Source organism: Rhinolophus sinicus, chromosome 15 (genome assembly GCF_057876585.1).
Source record: "Rhinolophus sinicus isolate RSI-liver-muscle chromosome 15, RSI-T2T, whole genome shotgun sequence".
NCBI lineage: Eukaryota > Metazoa > Chordata > Mammalia > Chiroptera > Rhinolophidae > Rhinolophus > Rhinolophus sinicus.
Window position 1 is genome coordinate 89,197,023 of NC_142515.1, and position 17,280 is coordinate 89,214,302.

At 44.3% G+C, this 17,280-nt stretch overlaps 1 pseudogene; it reads right to left on the bottom strand.

Annotated features, from left to right (window-relative positions):
- Nucleotides 1-383: 383 nt before the first annotated feature.
- Nucleotides 384-17,280, bottom strand: part of LOC109454210 (ribosome biogenesis protein NSA2 homolog) — a 174,099-nt pseudogene continuing 157,202 nt past the window's right edge.

The window sequence follows — 17,280 nt, forward strand, 5'->3', positions numbered from 1 at the left end:
GACGAGATATCTGAAACCAAGAGATGGTCATGCCATGATTGAAGGAGCTGGGGGTTGGTGTGGCTCCAAAGGCCACGTTCTCTTTTGTTCACTCTCTGGCCACCCCTCCTCTGTCCAGAGGCCATGTGGCATGATCTCTGTCTCTGTCACTTACTAGCTGAGTGCCTTAAGGCATGTGCATAATTTCTCTCTTTTTTTTAAATTTTTTATAACTGCCTGTTTAATCATTCAATTTCATGGACATCTAAATGCTAAACAGACCCCAAAATAAAGACCAATTTGTAAAACTGGGCCATTTTAATGTTCTTTACGATAGAATAAATAGTTCTCTTGACTGCAGACATAAGCTGTTTGGTACTCAGAAACATCACAGTAAAGGCAGTTTTCTTGATTGGTGTATATTCTTCAATAATGATAAGGAGTTACTTGTATGAACTGCAGTCAAACCAGTAAGACTGCAATTATGCATCCATCATTTTCAGGACTGTTGGTAACCTGGGCATATTTTCCCCAAATAACCTTGCCTCGTTGTGTCACAAGGCCCAACTCGCTCATGTTCACCTCAATGACCATACCTTTGGTAATAACACCCAAAGTTGTGTAACATAGGGATGAGGGATTCTTTTTTACACCAAGGATTGGCAGACAAAGGTGGCTTTCAGTTCAGGATGTGTTACATGCGCCTTCTTGAAATGTAAGCCCATTGGCCTGATGAATCTTTCATATTTAGATGGTTTTCGAGTAAAGCCATCTCCAACAAAGCAGACCTTAGTAACCATCCTCTTCCACGCTTTCTTCTTTCTCTTCCCTGTTCGAATAACATTTAATACTCCCTGGGCACGAACTGTGGGCAGAGGGACTTCCCATTTTCCCGCTTTTTCTTTTTGTTTTTGTTTAATCATATTGGGAAGTACTTTAGCTCGGATTGTCCCTCTCTGTCCAGTAGCTATGCAGGTACTGCTCCTTGTGGAGTCTTTTCACCATCCTTTTGTTTGGTGTTTCTCTTTTCATGCATCTTGATAGTCTTTTTCATCTGTATTTTCTCAGCATGGCGCTGTTTATGGTAGAGTTTAGCTTTGAGACCAATCATGTTTTTTGCCTTCTTTGAACATTCATGAGCCTCTTGACCTTCCTTCTTTCTCTTTTTCTCATGGTAATCCAAATGATATCCATAGCACTTCCGGTGTAACTCAAAATACGTTCCTTTTGTGGCATGGTTATGACCACCCAGACGCCAGGCGCATTCCCCTGGGCGCGAAGAAGCTCTCAACTTTCGGGTCTCAGAAACTCGAGAGCCTACTCCATGCAAGTGGTGACAGGAAAGGGGAAATCTGTGCAATCACTCTTAGGTGTCTACTTCCACTTCTTTAAAATGGGGATAATAACGTTCACCTCTGAGAGGTATCATAAGGATTAGAGATACATTGTCTTTTAGGAGCTGAATTGTGTCTCTGTCTCCACATTCACCTGGGGAAAGTTTAGCTCCCAGAACCTCAGAATGTGACCATTTAGTGATAGAGTCTTTAAAGGGGTGATTAAGTGAAAATGAGGTCAGTAGGTAGGCCCTAAGCCAAATTTCCTCTTACAAGAAGAGGAAATTTGAATACAGACATGTAGAGAGGGAAGACCATGTGAGGACACAGGGAGAAAACCACCATCTACAAGTCAAGGAGAAAGGCCTCAGGCAGAACCAACCCTGCGAACACTTTGATCTCAGACTTCCAGCCTCCAGACTGTGAGAAAAGAAGTGCCTGCTGTTTAAGCCACCCAGTCCGTGCTACTTGGTTATGGCAGCCCAAGCAAACTAATACAGTGTCTGAGACTCCTGCCATAGAATCGATACCCAATCAAAAGTGATCTCTGCAAACAGGCACTACCTCCTCTTCTCCCTGTTGTCTTTTTCCCTCTCCTTCCCCCTTTCTTCTTCCCTTCCCTCCATTTCTACTCCTCCTATTCCTTTGCTTCACTCCAAACACATAGACCTCCAACCATTCAGCACACAGCAGGAGGACGGGCGGTTGAGAGGCAACCTGAGAAGTATTTATGTTCCTCTAAAAGGGAAAGAAGGACTGGCATTTTCCTGGGCAGGCTGGAGTCACAGAAGAATAACAATTAGGAGAGACAGTGAGAGGCTCAGGAGAGGGAGCGCCTTCTTAGGGTTACAGAGTTTAACTGAGTTGGATATTGTGAGAACAGGGCCTCAGGAGTTTGTGATAGGCCATAATTATTTTCCACTTAACTAGAAAAACAAGGGACTGAGATGTAGGGAGGTCCCTGGTCTTCACCCCAGTTTTAGGGCTGGATTCCTGCTCTGGAAGAGCCTTTTGTCCTATGGTCCCAATTTTTTAAATCCATACACCCAAAGATAGGGTGGGACCAGCAGGTGGCCCAGGATGCCAGTGGGAGAGCTGCCTGGGCCGATCCTGTAGCCCTTCCCAGGGGCGGTGAGAACAGTCTTTGGTAATTGACTTCCTTTCCAGAAGGACAATTTCCTTGTCCAGAAAAATGAGTGTAATCAGACTGGCTGGCAAAACCGTTTTGAGATTTCTCGGATGAGGGGCTCTGTGTAAACCCAGGGCACTGTTGTTTTCCTACCTAGCTGGTGGGCCAAGGGAGAGGGGAAATGGAAAAGCCAGGCAAGAATGCCTGCTTGGCAGCTGGTGCACAAGCCTCTCAATCACACCCTGATGTTGCAAAACTACTCACACAAAGAGCATCCATGGAAATCGGTGAGGGAGCTGAGGAGCAGGCAGGTGGGGTCAGGAGAGGAGGATGGGGCAATAAGCGGGGGGGTTAGAAGGTCAGACAAGAAAACATTCACACCATGGGGAGAATATCTGACCGAATATCCCTCTGCTTCTCTGGTGCTCTGTTTCTTCGCCTTTGAGATGAGCAGTTGGCCCCACCTGTCATTTCTGGAACTCAGACTGTAGAATTTCCAGAATTTCTCATTAGCAAGTGTAGAGGGAGTCCAGGTCAGGAGGCAGGAGAAGGGAAGCCAAAGCGAGGATGAGAGAGTCAACATGGTGAAGATAGGGGAGGAGAGATGAGGATAGGAAAGGAGGGAAGAAGGGGAAGGAGAGAGAAAGGCGAGGAAGGGAATTCTCTCTTTCCAGAGTAAGATTCCAATGGGGGATCAACAAAGGGCTGTTTTCCTAATGAGATTTTGTCACCGTCCACGTGCCTTGAAGCTGAAAGTAACCACAGTCTCCCGCGTATACTGTGCGACCAATTCCAACAGCAGGACGAGAATTACTTTGAAAGGCACACCTGACCTTTCTACGTAATATGCAGTCCAAGTCCAGGGCTTATTAAGAGTACAAGCAAACACAGCGTCTGGGAAGCTGATTATGCCTCTGCAGGGGGTTGGCAAGAAGTCTGGTCCCAGATCCTTTCCCCCTTGCCCCTGACAAAAGAAGAATAGCTTTGAAATGGGAAGAGTCCTATGGAGGTCTCCAGGGCTGCCTGGCATGACATGGAAGACCCTTTCCTGTCTCTCATTCCTCAAGATAGGACTCTGAATAATGCTGCAGGCTTGTACAGACTGCTGTCAGGAGGAGGCTGGCCATGTCAGCTGTTTAATATGCAGAATGAAAGAATCATCAAGTCGAGCGCCTGTAACTTTTCATGCGGATGACAGAGGAGGGAAAACAGCCTGAGCAGAAGGCAGGCCTGTGTCTCTCCGTATGGGCGAGTGGCAGGAGCTCCACCAGGCACTGCAGCCAGAGGCATCCGCTATGTGCGCACAGGTGCATGTGTCTAAGGGGACACGAGTGGTCACCTATATGTACACACCAAGCACATTCACACATAGTCACAGGTGATAGCCAACATGTGAATGGTAGCTGTGGTCTTCCTGGGACTATGCTACCTACAAAAGGTGAGTCGCAGGCTGTATCAACTCAGGGCCTTTCCTCCTCCAACGGACATCACCTTCTCAGGATCAGGAAGAATGGCTGAGACTAATTGTCACATTACCTCTTCACCTCACGGTTCCAGATTCCAAACAAAACAAGTCAAAGTTATAGTATTAACCACCGGCAACCCCAGGCCTCTGATGGTGACCATTCCTACGGAAGGACGCTGGCAGCTTCCAGCTGGTGGCTGCTGGCTCCGGGGCATGCTGAGCCCAGCTGGTCCCTGTCACAGGCAGCATTATCACTCTGACATGGAGGCGGAAGCCAGTCCTCCCATGGCGACTACTGGCCTTCTCATCAGAGACATTGGCTCGTTATGCTCCAACACATCACTTTCTCGGGAGAAATCTGGCACACACCGTCCTGGGCAGGGCCAGAGGGCACCACCGTGAGGCACAACACAGCATTCTACTCTGCGGCCTCAGAAAAGCTGAGATGTACTGGCCTCGGGGTGAAACACCTGCTCCTCCGAATTATGCTCTGAGATAGGCTCGTTTCCAGGGACCTGGGTTCCAACCATCAGCTACCAATTTGCACGACTCTTTCAAGGTCCCAAACAATCTTCAAATACAACTCGCGGTGGCTCATGCTGACATGCGGTATCCCCTCAGTGAGTGTGCAGAATATCTCAGATCTCTTCAACAACCGCCTACCAAAATGTTCTAGAAGGAAAAGCCACTTTAGTCATTACAATAAGCCTCATGAGCCCAAGGCAAACACTGGAAGAATGATTGCTTTGCGGGAAGGACAGCTAGATATTCAGTTTTGCCACTGAGAGATGGATGTCCCGTTTTTAGAGTGTCTCATTGATTGTGATGTGACATGAGTTTGCCCTCAGCTGGGGGGTGGGGCAGACAGGGTCGTTCCTTCCCTTTGACTTTCTAGCATATGCTTGGAATAGCCATGAACCAACGCATCATACCTTATGGCAGAGTTGCAACCAGGCTGAAACATTCATTTGAGACTTTGCCAAAGGATATAGGAAAACAGACAGGAAATGAAGATAAACAGGGATGCAGACTGGTTCGTAAGGATGGCCCAATGCCGTGGCGTAGTCCATCAAATTCCACAGGGACTTTAGAAAGGAAAAGATAGGGCCCCAGGGAATTCTCACCTTTAAATCTGCTGCTTTTCTTTCTCCTACTTCTATTCTAGATGAGGACACCCCAAAGACTATAAACCTCTCAGTGTTGAGGACTATTTCCTCACATTCCACCTACACATAAAATGTGAGGCCGGAAGTTGCTCAGGAATCGTGCAGTAGAGCAGTTTGCACACCGGGACGCTCAGCAGAATCACCTGAGCAGCTTGTTAAACATACAGATTCTAGGGCCCCAGCCCCAGACATTGTGACTCCATATGTCCTGGGAGGACACTGGGAATGTGTATTTTTAACATATAGTCCCAGCTGTGATGTACCATCTTGACGTTTCAAAGAGAAGGAAACTCAGGCCATAGATAGGACTTGTTTAAGGTTACATAGATGTTTAACAGGAGAGTTTTTGTTTCTCTCCCTCCTCCAAGCTTGTGCCCTAATCAACAGCCTGTGGCAGAACCTAAGGGTGAAACAAGAAGCCTCAGATTCCAAGGGAAATTGTCCACTTAGTTTTCTACTAAAGCGTTCATTGCCAGGCTCAGAAAAGAAAGCGGGTCCCACATGTGAGAGAGAAGGAGCTAGTGCACATATGTGGAAGGACCACATCATTCAGACCCGTTGACATCCCAACGACATCTGTGTACCCTGCCGACTGCCAAGGGTCTTGGAACTCAGACTTTCTGGGAGTCAGTAGAATGGATAAAATACAGAACTGGTATTAACCTGAGTTCTCGCTGAGCCCAGGTCTCTTTGATTCCTCCAGCCCGCTAGGTGACTTGGCACAAATATGTCCCCTTTCCAAGACCCAACATTACCTCCAGTTATGACTTCCTTTCCAGGTTTGTAACCCTATTGAGAAAGGAGGGCACTGAGCTTTGAGCAACATGCGAATGCCGACATTGGGGCAAATGACAGCAGTCACGAGAAACATGAAGGTGCAGTTTTCTTCCTCGATACTTCATGAAAATTAAATGCCATGTCACCTTTGGAAGCCCGAGTTCCCCAAACCTTTCACCTGGATGCCATGAAAGTCATAGTTAAGAAAGACTGTAATAAATTACTAATCATCGTGTCGCGCACCCAGGTGGTTTGTCTCCTGTTTCATGTGGGTTAACACACAGTGTATGTTGGGGATGTCACACAGGCGCTATAAGGAGAGGGGAAAGCTCGGCCCCCTTGTTGGCCATTAATAAGGCTGTGGCTTGATACAAACAGACGTACACCCACAGGTTTTAGACACCAGGATATGGAGCAGGGCAAGGGGGCTGCTTAGAACCCCTCTCTAACACTGGTAACAGCCACCTTCGCTTTCTACTCTGCTGTGCGCATTTTCTCTCTTCCAAGTCTGTCACTGTGAATAATCTTCCAACCTTAGTGCAGGAGCGAAGAAAGCTCAGGAGGGAAGGGACCAGGAGTAATGCTGTGAACTCCACGGGCTGACTCTCCAATTCAGAAACCCACTGGGCATGGTGCCATCTCAGAATTACAGCATGTGAGATCTGCTGGGGGCTCTAAAATCACCTCGTGACCCCACCTTCCCATTTACAGACGATGGGTCTGAGGCCCAGAAAGGCGAGTTCTTACTCAGTGCCACATTGAGAACGCTCTCCCCTCTCCTTCCTAAGTCCATTCCAATTCTTTTCCTCTCTTCCTAGCCCACTCCATCGTGCTTCTGTGAACTCATGCATTACCCTCTACAACACACGTGTCGCCGTGACATTCTCTCATGCTGCTGCTTTGTTCCTATGCATCTTGTCCCTCTAACTAACTCTCAACAAGGCAGGGGCTGTGCCTTTTGTGTGTCCTCCCTATGTGAGACTTTGTGCAGAAGACACATAAGTTTGAAAAGGGCAGTCATGACCATTGCTTAGCAAAGGAAGAACTGCAGCGAGCAGGCGGAGCAGCTGAAGTAGGCATCTGTGTGAACCTCCTTAAATGAACTTGGCCTGCTCCTCCCCACAGCCCCGGCCCCTGCTAATTACCTTAGTCCTCACCCTCTCCTCTCGTCCAACTAGACAGGCCGTTCAGCCGCTCTCACCCGTCCTTCCATCTCTCACTCCATTTGGCTCTGAGTCTTGCTTTCTGCTCTTCCCTCCTACAGAACAGGATTCTGAAGGTTGTCCATCCTGCTCCCGCCATCCTGTATCCTCAGCTGATTCTCGTGCTTGTCTGCCCTCCCTGCATCGGTGTACATGACTCCAGCCACACCCACCACTCCCCTGTCCCTCTCATCCCCAATCACAGTCTCTGACAAGATGGAACACAGGGATTGAATAAAGGGTTCTAGGCCCAAGTGAGGCCTGGACATGAGAATGGGGTGGTGGCAATAGCCACTGCCAAACAGAGCCAGAGGACATGGAACAACAGCCTTTGCAAACTCTAGGCACCAGGTCTATCTCCGTGGTGTCTTTATACACAGAGACCCTAATCCTTCCCTTTGTATTATTTTGTTTCTCCCTTTTCTCCCCTCCTCACTCCCCTTTACACACACGCCTCAGGCTCACACACATACTCCTCAGCACTTTTTCTCTTAAAAATACAAATCCTAGGTACAGGTGATGACACATGGTGAAGGAAAATAGAAGTTATTTTTTCCTAAAGATCCTGGCTGAATCAGCCTCGATTCACTCATATATTGGCATGAAGATGGCCCGGAGCTGTGTTAACCAGGAGATTTTGTTTCATTTCTCATTCTGTAGTGGGTTTCTTATTACTGCTATGTGCTACCTATAGTTCAGCATAAAAACAAAAATCAGGTTTCTTTTCCTTTAAAACAGTCCCCACTCGTACCATCACCCAGGCAGCTCAAAAGGAGATTGTGAAAGTTGATTCTGACCCAATGCCCCTTTGAACAGAGATACGCAGTGCATAGTCAAAGGCAAAGGCCATTTGTCACCGACAGATGTATCTAAGCAACCTTGGTGCTAAGCAACAGATTGAAACTCAGAGTGTCCTGGTCCACTCCAGTCAGAGCAGGGTGCCCACAACTTGGCCTTGACTGGAGGAGAGGCTTGATTTGGGTGGAGGAAAGGCTAGTGGAAGAAAGGTTAGGAGAGAAGAGGGGGAGAGGAGAGGAGGAGGGGAGAGGGGAGGAGGGGAGAGGAGAGGATAGGAGATAACAACAGGAGAAAGGGAAAGAGAAGCAGAACGGCGAGAAAGATGGTGAAGAATGACAATGAACAGAAGAAGGTGTTTGGGTTCAAACAACATAAAATGCCATTTCTGACAGTCATAAAGGCAAATATTTAAAAAATGCCCTGAGGTTTTCTCAGTGTACGTGGTCACAGCTAAGAGTTTTGAAACTTTTTTGAACATGCTATTTGGTTGGTGAATGCATCTCCCAGGGTGTCAAAATACTCCTTCTCAAGAACCTTTAGGACGTGGATCATTAATGATCTAGAAATTAGCATCCCCTCCCTTCCTGGCTGGGTCTTATAGGACTCAAGTGCAAGCATATACTGGCAGATTAATTTCTGAGGGAGATGCCAGACATGGAGATGTACATGGAATAATGTGAAAGAAAAAGAAGGAAAAAATGGAAGGGAAGGGGAGGGCTCAGGATGCAGAGGGACGTCAGGGTAACAAATGCAACTCGATGAGAGGGCCAGTTCTTGGTGAGCACGGACTTCCTCCTTGGCTCCTACTTTCTGCAAATGTTCTTAGGAAAAGAGCCAACTATCGGCCGTAGATTGCCTCTCTGTGGCTGAGATGCTCTGGTGCGCAGATGATCCAGCCAAGCCTGTCTTGGGTCATGCAGATCAGGGAAAACAGCTTGACAGTCATGTTATAATTAGTCTGGGAATATTTCCCAGAGGGTAGAATGGGTCGAAGAATGAGCATGCCGGGCAGCAGCGAGTATATAACCGCAGTGCCATTGTCTCTCTTACCCCAGCCCCACCCCACCCCCTTCTTTCTCCACATGCTTTCCTCATGCACGGTCTGTTCCACTCTCACTACCTCCCTCCCATTGGGGAGAGCTGTTGCTGTATGGCCAATATCACATGGGCCACTGATCAAAGCTCCCCCCACCCCACACACACACACTGGCAGGACGATTAGAGGCCATTTCAACAAGGCTCTGGAATGGGGTCATTAAGAGCTGTCATTCTCTTTTTCTAAACCAATTTGTCTGTATTTGTTGTGGTCGACCGTCAGAATCTCTGACTCATGGAGGGGTGTCTGAGCCCTGAAAACGCTTGGCATATGGCAAGCATGGTGTGTGCTTATGAGCTGTGTCTCATTCCTGATTGAGATCTATCATCACCAGCCAAGCCTCCGAACTCAGCAATTTACAGATGCCAGGCTTTTGTGGTTTGCCTCTTCCCCAGGGCTATTCCCAGGCCTAGCTTCGCCTGGAAAGTACCAGGTGCGGAGTTGATGAGATGTCTCTTTTTGTTTGGCTTTTAAAAGCCAGATGAAAACACTGGTAACATCAAGCCCATTGTAGTGCCAGATGAAGGTATTCTGAAAAGCTAGGAGTGTGTGTGTGTGTGTGTGTGTGTGTGTGTGTGTGTGTGTGTGTAATAAAATCTCTGGAAATCTGTCTTTGAATAGTTTCTATCACACACACACGTGCACGCGAGTGTGCACACATGTGCAAAGGAACAGACTTTTGGGGGAAAGAAAGGAACTATGTTATCCAAAAACTCATGCAGACAACCTGATGAAATGTTTCTTTTCTTTCGTAGAACCTCTATGTATCAGTTTAGTGGACATTTATTTTGCCCACACAATAACCGAACCCCTTTCATAGGTTGGGTGTGTCCCCGTAATCTGAGGGAGAAACTGCCTACTATTATATAATCACTGTCCTAGAACCATTCATGTGGAATAGAAATTCATGTCCTGGTTCCATCCATCAGGCATAAATACCCACTGTAAACTGGCTACAAAAAAAAAAAGAACTGTGCAGAATCTGTTTTTGGTAGACAGTGTTACAAGAGCAGGAGTAACAGTAACCACATTGGTGTCCAAGTGCGACAGTGGCATTTGTGATTTGTGTCTCATTCCTGCAGTGAGCCATGAGATAACCTGTGGCATCCAGTGTCCAGGGGTGGCTGCTGGGGTGTTTTCCCCTAATTAGTTCTGTGATGCAATTTGGGGCTATGTTCCTGGCTTTGTAGGCATCGACTCAGGTTTTCTGGCCCTCAGAGAGATTTTGTGATCTACCCAATTTCCTTTTGATGAAATATTGTTATGTTAAACCAACCAACATTGGTTCTGTTGCTTGCAGTTAAGAACCATGATTGATGCAAAAATTGGCATGAAGACTAATCAAAGAGAATAGACCCTCGGGGAGATGAAAGGTGGGCTTGGAAGTAATTATCTGGTTTTATTAATTTTGAGGGCAGTAGATATCCGAAATCCATTATAGGAGAGAATTCTGACAGTGGCCTGCAGTGGTAAAACCGCTTATCAAATGATCATTTGTAGTCATCTATAGTAAAGTGTCTACTGAAGGCAAAGCTTTGGAGAATCAAGTGGCCAGTTACATGCAACAGCATGAACAGCGAGAGGAAATCAATAACTGTTGGGTGGGAAAGATTTTTCAGTTAATGCTGCAACATAAAAGAAGGAGAATGAATGGATCAAACCCCCAAATTCTACAAGTAAGCCATGGGCTGAAAACCAGGAAATTTCTGTGAGTGTACTAAAAGACTCTGGTTTCTTCCACATGTAAGGTTGAGACAACCCAAAACACGCTCAAAATCGGATCCTGTCGGTATCAAGTATATTATTCATCGCGTTCATAGCTTTATAATGTTTCTCAGATTAAAGCTTAGATGTTTATTGGGAAAGAGCGACATTCCAAAGCTTGCAAGAGAATATAGAACAAGATTCAGATATTTCAAAAAACAAAACAAAACAAAACAAAAAAAGATTCAGATATTTCAAAATACACTGACTCCCCCCACCCCCCTCTAGGCATCATTTAATAGTCAAAACAGCCCTCTCTTTTCTTGTCTGATTAGGATGTTCCTGCCTTGACTGAAGATCTTGTAATGACCTTTCTTGACAGAATTACTTTACAAGACGAAAATCATTCTTCTAGTCGCTCACCCTTACCTTTTCTCCTACTCTCAACACTTATAACTTGAGTCACTTTCCATCATGCTCCAAGGAGTCATGGAATAAGGGCCATTATGTTGAAAAAGCTTGCTATTTCTCCAAATAGGAAACAATAACGAATGCCATAACCCTACAGAAATCACAAAAAGCAGTCTCATCATCAAAGTTTGGAATATGCAAGGGTAACGTGATAGACTGGATAATTGTTCAGCAACTATTCACCACACTACCCTTCCCCTTAGGAAGGAGGATAAGTCATTGAATCACTAGTTTTGGGTTTGGCCATATGACTTGCTTTGGCAAGTGGATATGTCCAATGAACTATGCTTGCATGATTTAGCTTAGCACTTTTGTCCTATAATTCACCAAGTAGAGAACGTGCCCCATTAGGCTGCTGGTTCAAGGAAAATGTAGAGACATGCAGGAGAGACTTAAGGTCAATCTGCAGTCTGAAGCTGGAGGTCAGAGGCTAGAGCCCGGAGCCTAGATCCTAAAGCCTGGAGATCAGCCTCACCAGCTGAATGTCAGTCAACCTGCATTTTGGAGTCATATATTACCCAACATTATCGTGGCCAATAGCCGACTAAGATACATAGTGTTTCCTCTCATATCCCTACTTAACTCCCTGTTTATCCAGGGTAAAAAAAATCATAGCTCTTAGGCTTTTTAGAATTTGACAGTGGATTATTATGAGCTCAATCAGGTGGTGACTCTAGTCACAGCTGCTGTTCCAGATGGTTTCACTGTGGAACAAATCACACAAACTCTGATTATGACATGATCCTATGTATTGATAAAATGCTTTTTATCCCCTATTTCTATGAAAACAAAACAAAAACAAGCAAACAACAACAAACCTGAATTATAAGTTTGCTTTTACCTAGCAGGGATAACAATATACCCTTATGATCCTTACTCAGAGTTACAGTAATTGACTCAATACAATAGTTTAGTCCACAGATACCTTGTTTCTCTCATTATTCCACAGAACATCATTCTGGTTCACTACATTAATGACTTCATGGGGATAGGACTTAGAGAATTAAAAGCAGTATGTGACAACAACAACGACAACACAAGATATATGTAAGTCAGAGAGAAGGAAACAAATTTCAGGATGATCCAGGGCCTTCCACCTCAGGCAGGGAAATGTGAAATATCTCCAAAGTGAGGAATGAGTCATTGTCTTTGCTTTTCCTATCTTTAAAAGGGAGGCACAGTGCTTGGAGGGTCTCTGTGGATTGTAGAGATAACATATACATTATTTGGATATATTGCTGTCATTTACCTATTACTTGACAATCTTAAATGATCCCCAGGTTATCAACTTTGAGTTACAGTATAAATAGCACTGCTGCTTGGCTATTGTGATCCTGTGGATCCAAGAAGATTAAAGTGTCAGAGAAACATTAAGATGCTTTATAGATCCTGTACCAAGACTTGAGAGCAGAGTGTCAAAGTTGGGACCTAGGATTTTGGCTCAATGCCATGTTACTTCAGCAAAGAATTTCTTCCCTTTTTGGGAAACAGACCTTAGCTTGCTAGAGACAGACCATGGGGCATTAAATAGCCTGTGACCTAAGTTGTTCATCATTAATTAGTATTATCTGATCTATCAAACTATATATTTCATTATGCCCTCAAGACTCTAGCAGCAAGTAGAGGTGGCATGTAAGAGATCTTGATCAAGTAGTTTCTGCATGCACATGTAATTTTCATATAGAACTCTCTCATATTTTCTGTGTACGTTCTTCTGCCATACTGTCACCCTTCTCTAAACCCACATCTATAGTCCCATGATCACTTAAGAGGAAAACTTCTGGTTAGCTTATAGATGCTTTCATAAAAATAGTCTATTGTTGACTTTAGAACCTTAATCAGAGATTGGCTCCAATGAACAATGGAAGAATGAATTCTCTGAGTACTTGACTTCTTGGCTGGGGAATTGGAAGGATGCTAATAGAAGAAAGTCCAAAGTGCATGGTGTCAAGGATTCAAGAATTCCTGGCCCTAATTTGTAGTATTCAAGTAATACGATGAGACTTTATTGAGCATATATTATGTGACTAGTAAGATTCATGTTAGCATGGGGATGAAATGTCCTACACTTTCCTGAAAGTTACTCTTTTTATACCTACGACAGCTGAAGTTCACAAATCGCTTTGCCAAAAGTAGCATCAAATTTGGTTATGCATGAAAAAAAATGGGTTTCTATTTTTTTGGAGGGGATCTATGGTTATAGTAGTTATTCAAAAAGGAAAAAGGAAAGATTGCTACTCTCATTGGAAAGAGCCTTGGCTCTGCCCTCATATCTTGTGGGCAGGCTTGTCTTAATTTGGGGATTGGACCACATAGTTATTGTAAAGAAAGGAAATAACCAAGCTATATGATTTAATTCAACTCAACAAATATTGGAGATTAATATCTATTCACATCCTCAGGAAACTTAGGACTTTGCCTGGGAGGTAAGAATACAATTAGTGAACAAAACCATGTTGTATATGATTACCAGCAAAATATAATAGTACACAATATAACTATTATAACACACCACATAAGCATAAGCATACACATGTGTCTATTAAATCTTATATATGTATGTGCATATGTGAATTCATAAATTATTCATCTAGGAAAGATTTAAGGCGACTCCATAAATATATACAAAAAGACGAAATAAAATTTAAAATATTCAAATGAGGAAAGTGGAAAAAGGAAAAATCAGAATAGCAAAGATAAAATGTCACAGGTGTTTAGTTTACATGATACATGTTGTATATTTAGTAAAGGGGAAAAAAATCAATGTGTCTCTAAACTATCCAGCACCCAATGCAGGAAAGAAAGAAAAATTGCTATAATTTTAAAGAGAATGTTTAAGAATAGGCTGGAGGAAGAGAAGTTCATACTTGTTCAGAAAAAATCTCATTTAATCCTCAGGTAAAACCCATGCAAAATGTGTTGGTTCCTATTTTTAAAGAATAGGAAACTGGGTGTCCAAGCAGTTTAAGAAATATTTTAAATTTCTCTCTGCTATTAAGTATAAACCTAAGTCTCCAACTCCAAAGACCTTCTTGTTTCCATTTCAGCATTGTACTTAATCCTGTCTACAAAAAAGCTCTGGCTTAGGGAAATTAAGAAAAAAAGTGGGTGGTGTGGTCAGAGCAAGATATTCTCCTCTGTTTCTCCTGGTGGGTCCCTTCTGACAACTAGGACTGGATGTACTAAGCAACCCCATCCTCTTGACCACAGGCTCTGAAGCCGTTTCAGCTTCCCATGGGAGCAGGGGAGGTGTAGACAGACATTGCGCCAATTACTCCTTAGTGACCAATGGGCAGCCATCCTGATGGAGGGAAGGCAAGAAAACAAATGATAGAGTCCAGAGTATTTTTACAGGAGGCTTGAGGCAAGAAAATAGGTACTCAAGAAGGAGGAGAGTAAATTGTATTTTTCTCTTTTAAAGATACCATGAAGAGAACTTCTCTTTAATTTTCTGGTAATTACTGAACTCCCTGGCAGTGAGTTACCTTATATTAATTAACTTTATTTATTGCTGTTGGCAGAGTGACTATTATAGTAAATCAAGCAATTAACAACCTTCCGTATTACACTCAGAAGAGAGGTGAGAGGATACCAAACAGATTAACTTTATGCTGTATGTTTCATTCAACATTTCTCTTTTCGGAGTGTTGGTCTTTGTGCTGCTACTGTTATAGGGATTTGGTCAGTATAGGTGGAGTTCTGAGCTACTTCCAGAGGGGTGGCACTTGAGCCTAGCAGCTGGGGCATTAAAGGGCCCGGTCAGGAGTTGCTGAACTAGTTCCTTATCAAGACACTGGAATAAGAAACAAGAAGTTACACGTTGGAACAGGAGATGGAGAATAATCTTGACTGATCTTATTTATTGTGTTTATAGAACTTCAAATCGTATGTCACAGATAACTGTGTAAAATGGGAAGGCCTTCCTCCTGGTTCAAATGGCTAATAGAAGTTGGGGTAACCAGAAAGCAATCGCCCATCTTCTGGAAACGCCTCTCCCAGTTGGATACATGTCTCAGTGGTCTTTTCCTAATTAGTTGAGGTCCCCGGGTCACCGAATGAAGTTCTCAGCTGCCTAAATGTCCATCACTTCACCTTTAGGCACTGCTTGGCATTCTAAAAGAATTTTAAGCTTCTCCTGACCGATCCAGTGTCAGACCCTGCCTTTCCCGCCCTCCTGGCTATTGGGGAATGGGTCACTGAAGACGTCAACCTTTTGATTTTATTCATTCTCACCAAACTTATAAATCTTTTTCTGACCAAGTCAAGAGAATAAAAATCTGAATTCTCATCCTACCAGGGAATGAGATCTGAATTTAATCTGGCTGCTAAGAACTTGAAACAGTGGGTATTTGCCTGTTGACCAAGCTGTCATCTTCACTGATTCCCAGGGTTGTATTTGGCTTATTATGGCTTATTATACCCAAGAAGGAAGATGGGTAGAGAAAGAGGTGGTGCAGAGGAGAAATTCCAGTATGTATTAAGGCCCTCTGAGACACGCTCTTGTCTCATTTAATCATAATAACAAACCCATAATATCATTATTCTTGAATTATGGATGAGGAACTGATGCTTGGAAAGCTTACGTCACTTGCACATGGTCACACGGCTTGCAAATAGTAGAGCTGGGATCTGAGCTCAGGTCTATCTATTCCCCAAATCTGTCACCACCGTATTACCCTCAAGGACTTCTGTTGCAGGCCACTGCAGGTCCCAAAGAGGCTCAAAAATTGCTGGCCGTGTTCTGTTTGTGTCTTGGATCTACCCTCTGAGTTCCTGCAAACCTCAGTCGTGATTACCTTGCTGTGACTATCTTCCTCAGATGGATCTGTTTTCTTGAGCTGGAACTGCTTATCTAGAGTTTCAGTTCTTGTCTTTGGAAAGTGTCATCCTGGCTCACTTCTACCTTGAATTATTCTCCCTCCTTTCATGTGTGCCCACTTCGTCTATAGCCCAAACCTGAACCTCCCATGGATATTTTATGTCTACTAAACTTTGCATCGCCTTCTGTTTTAATAAATCCCTCTTGTTTTCCTTTCCTTTTTCCTGGCGTGTCCTGACCAAACCACCTCCAACAATCACCTTGCTATTCCGCCAAGTCCCTGCTTTCGAAGGTCTTTTGTTTTTCTGAGGGAAGGAATCCTGTCCCTGAGCTTCTTCTGTTAGTTAACACTTTGGCCTGATTATTTGCATTTTCTAGAGTACAGAATGGCTGCTTGATTTAAAGAGCTGCTCTCTCCTTGACCGGACACGTGCTCCTGGATCCTCTGGTACCTCTTGCCAAATATCTATCTTATCATTGCTATGTACCAAAAAGAGGGGAAGCTACTGGCTACCGAGCCCCAGGAATTTAGAGAACACCTTTTGTGCTGGGGAAGCATATTTCACCTCCTAAATTAGCAAAGCCAAATTCTTGAGTTTCTGTCTTGGCCAAATGCTGGGGACTCAATTTGCACCGTGGACACCAGCCCTATCTCTCCTCGCCTCCTGAGGTCCACACTTCAGGCAGGATGGCTCGTCTACTGTCACTGGTCTCGTGCCAGGAATCTCACTAATCCACCTCGAACTCTCATTCCCATACCAGATAATAGTCTCAGAAAGATGTAGATGAGATGCTGAGTAGGTGCCTTTGGTTTGAAACCTCTACAGCCTGTACAGGATAACTTGTTTGCATCTTAGGGCCTGTCACACCATTCCCAGGAGGACATGGGGTAGCAGGGACTCATCTATATTGGTGGCGTGAAGTATCATAACCATTAAAGAAAACTATTCAGGATTATATGCTTAACTTTGAAAGTATGCATAACCAGGCTAGGAAAGTTCTACTCTTAGGCATTTTATTATTTCTCATTCCGCTGGAACCACACAATTACCATAGACTTGGTGGTGTACAAAAACAGAAATTTATTATCTCACATTTCAGCAGGCCAGAAGTTAGAAGTCAGTATCACATGGCCAGAATCAAGGTGACAGCAGGGCCTGTTCACACTGGAGGAGAGAATCGGTTCCTGACTTTTCCAGCTCCCAGTGGCTGCTGGCTTTCCTTGACTTGTAGCCTCATTACTCCAGTTTCTGCCTCCATGGTCACATTGACTCCTCCTCTTCTGTCTGTGTCAAATCTCCCTCAGTCTCTCTTGCAAGGATACTTGAGGTTGATTGCAT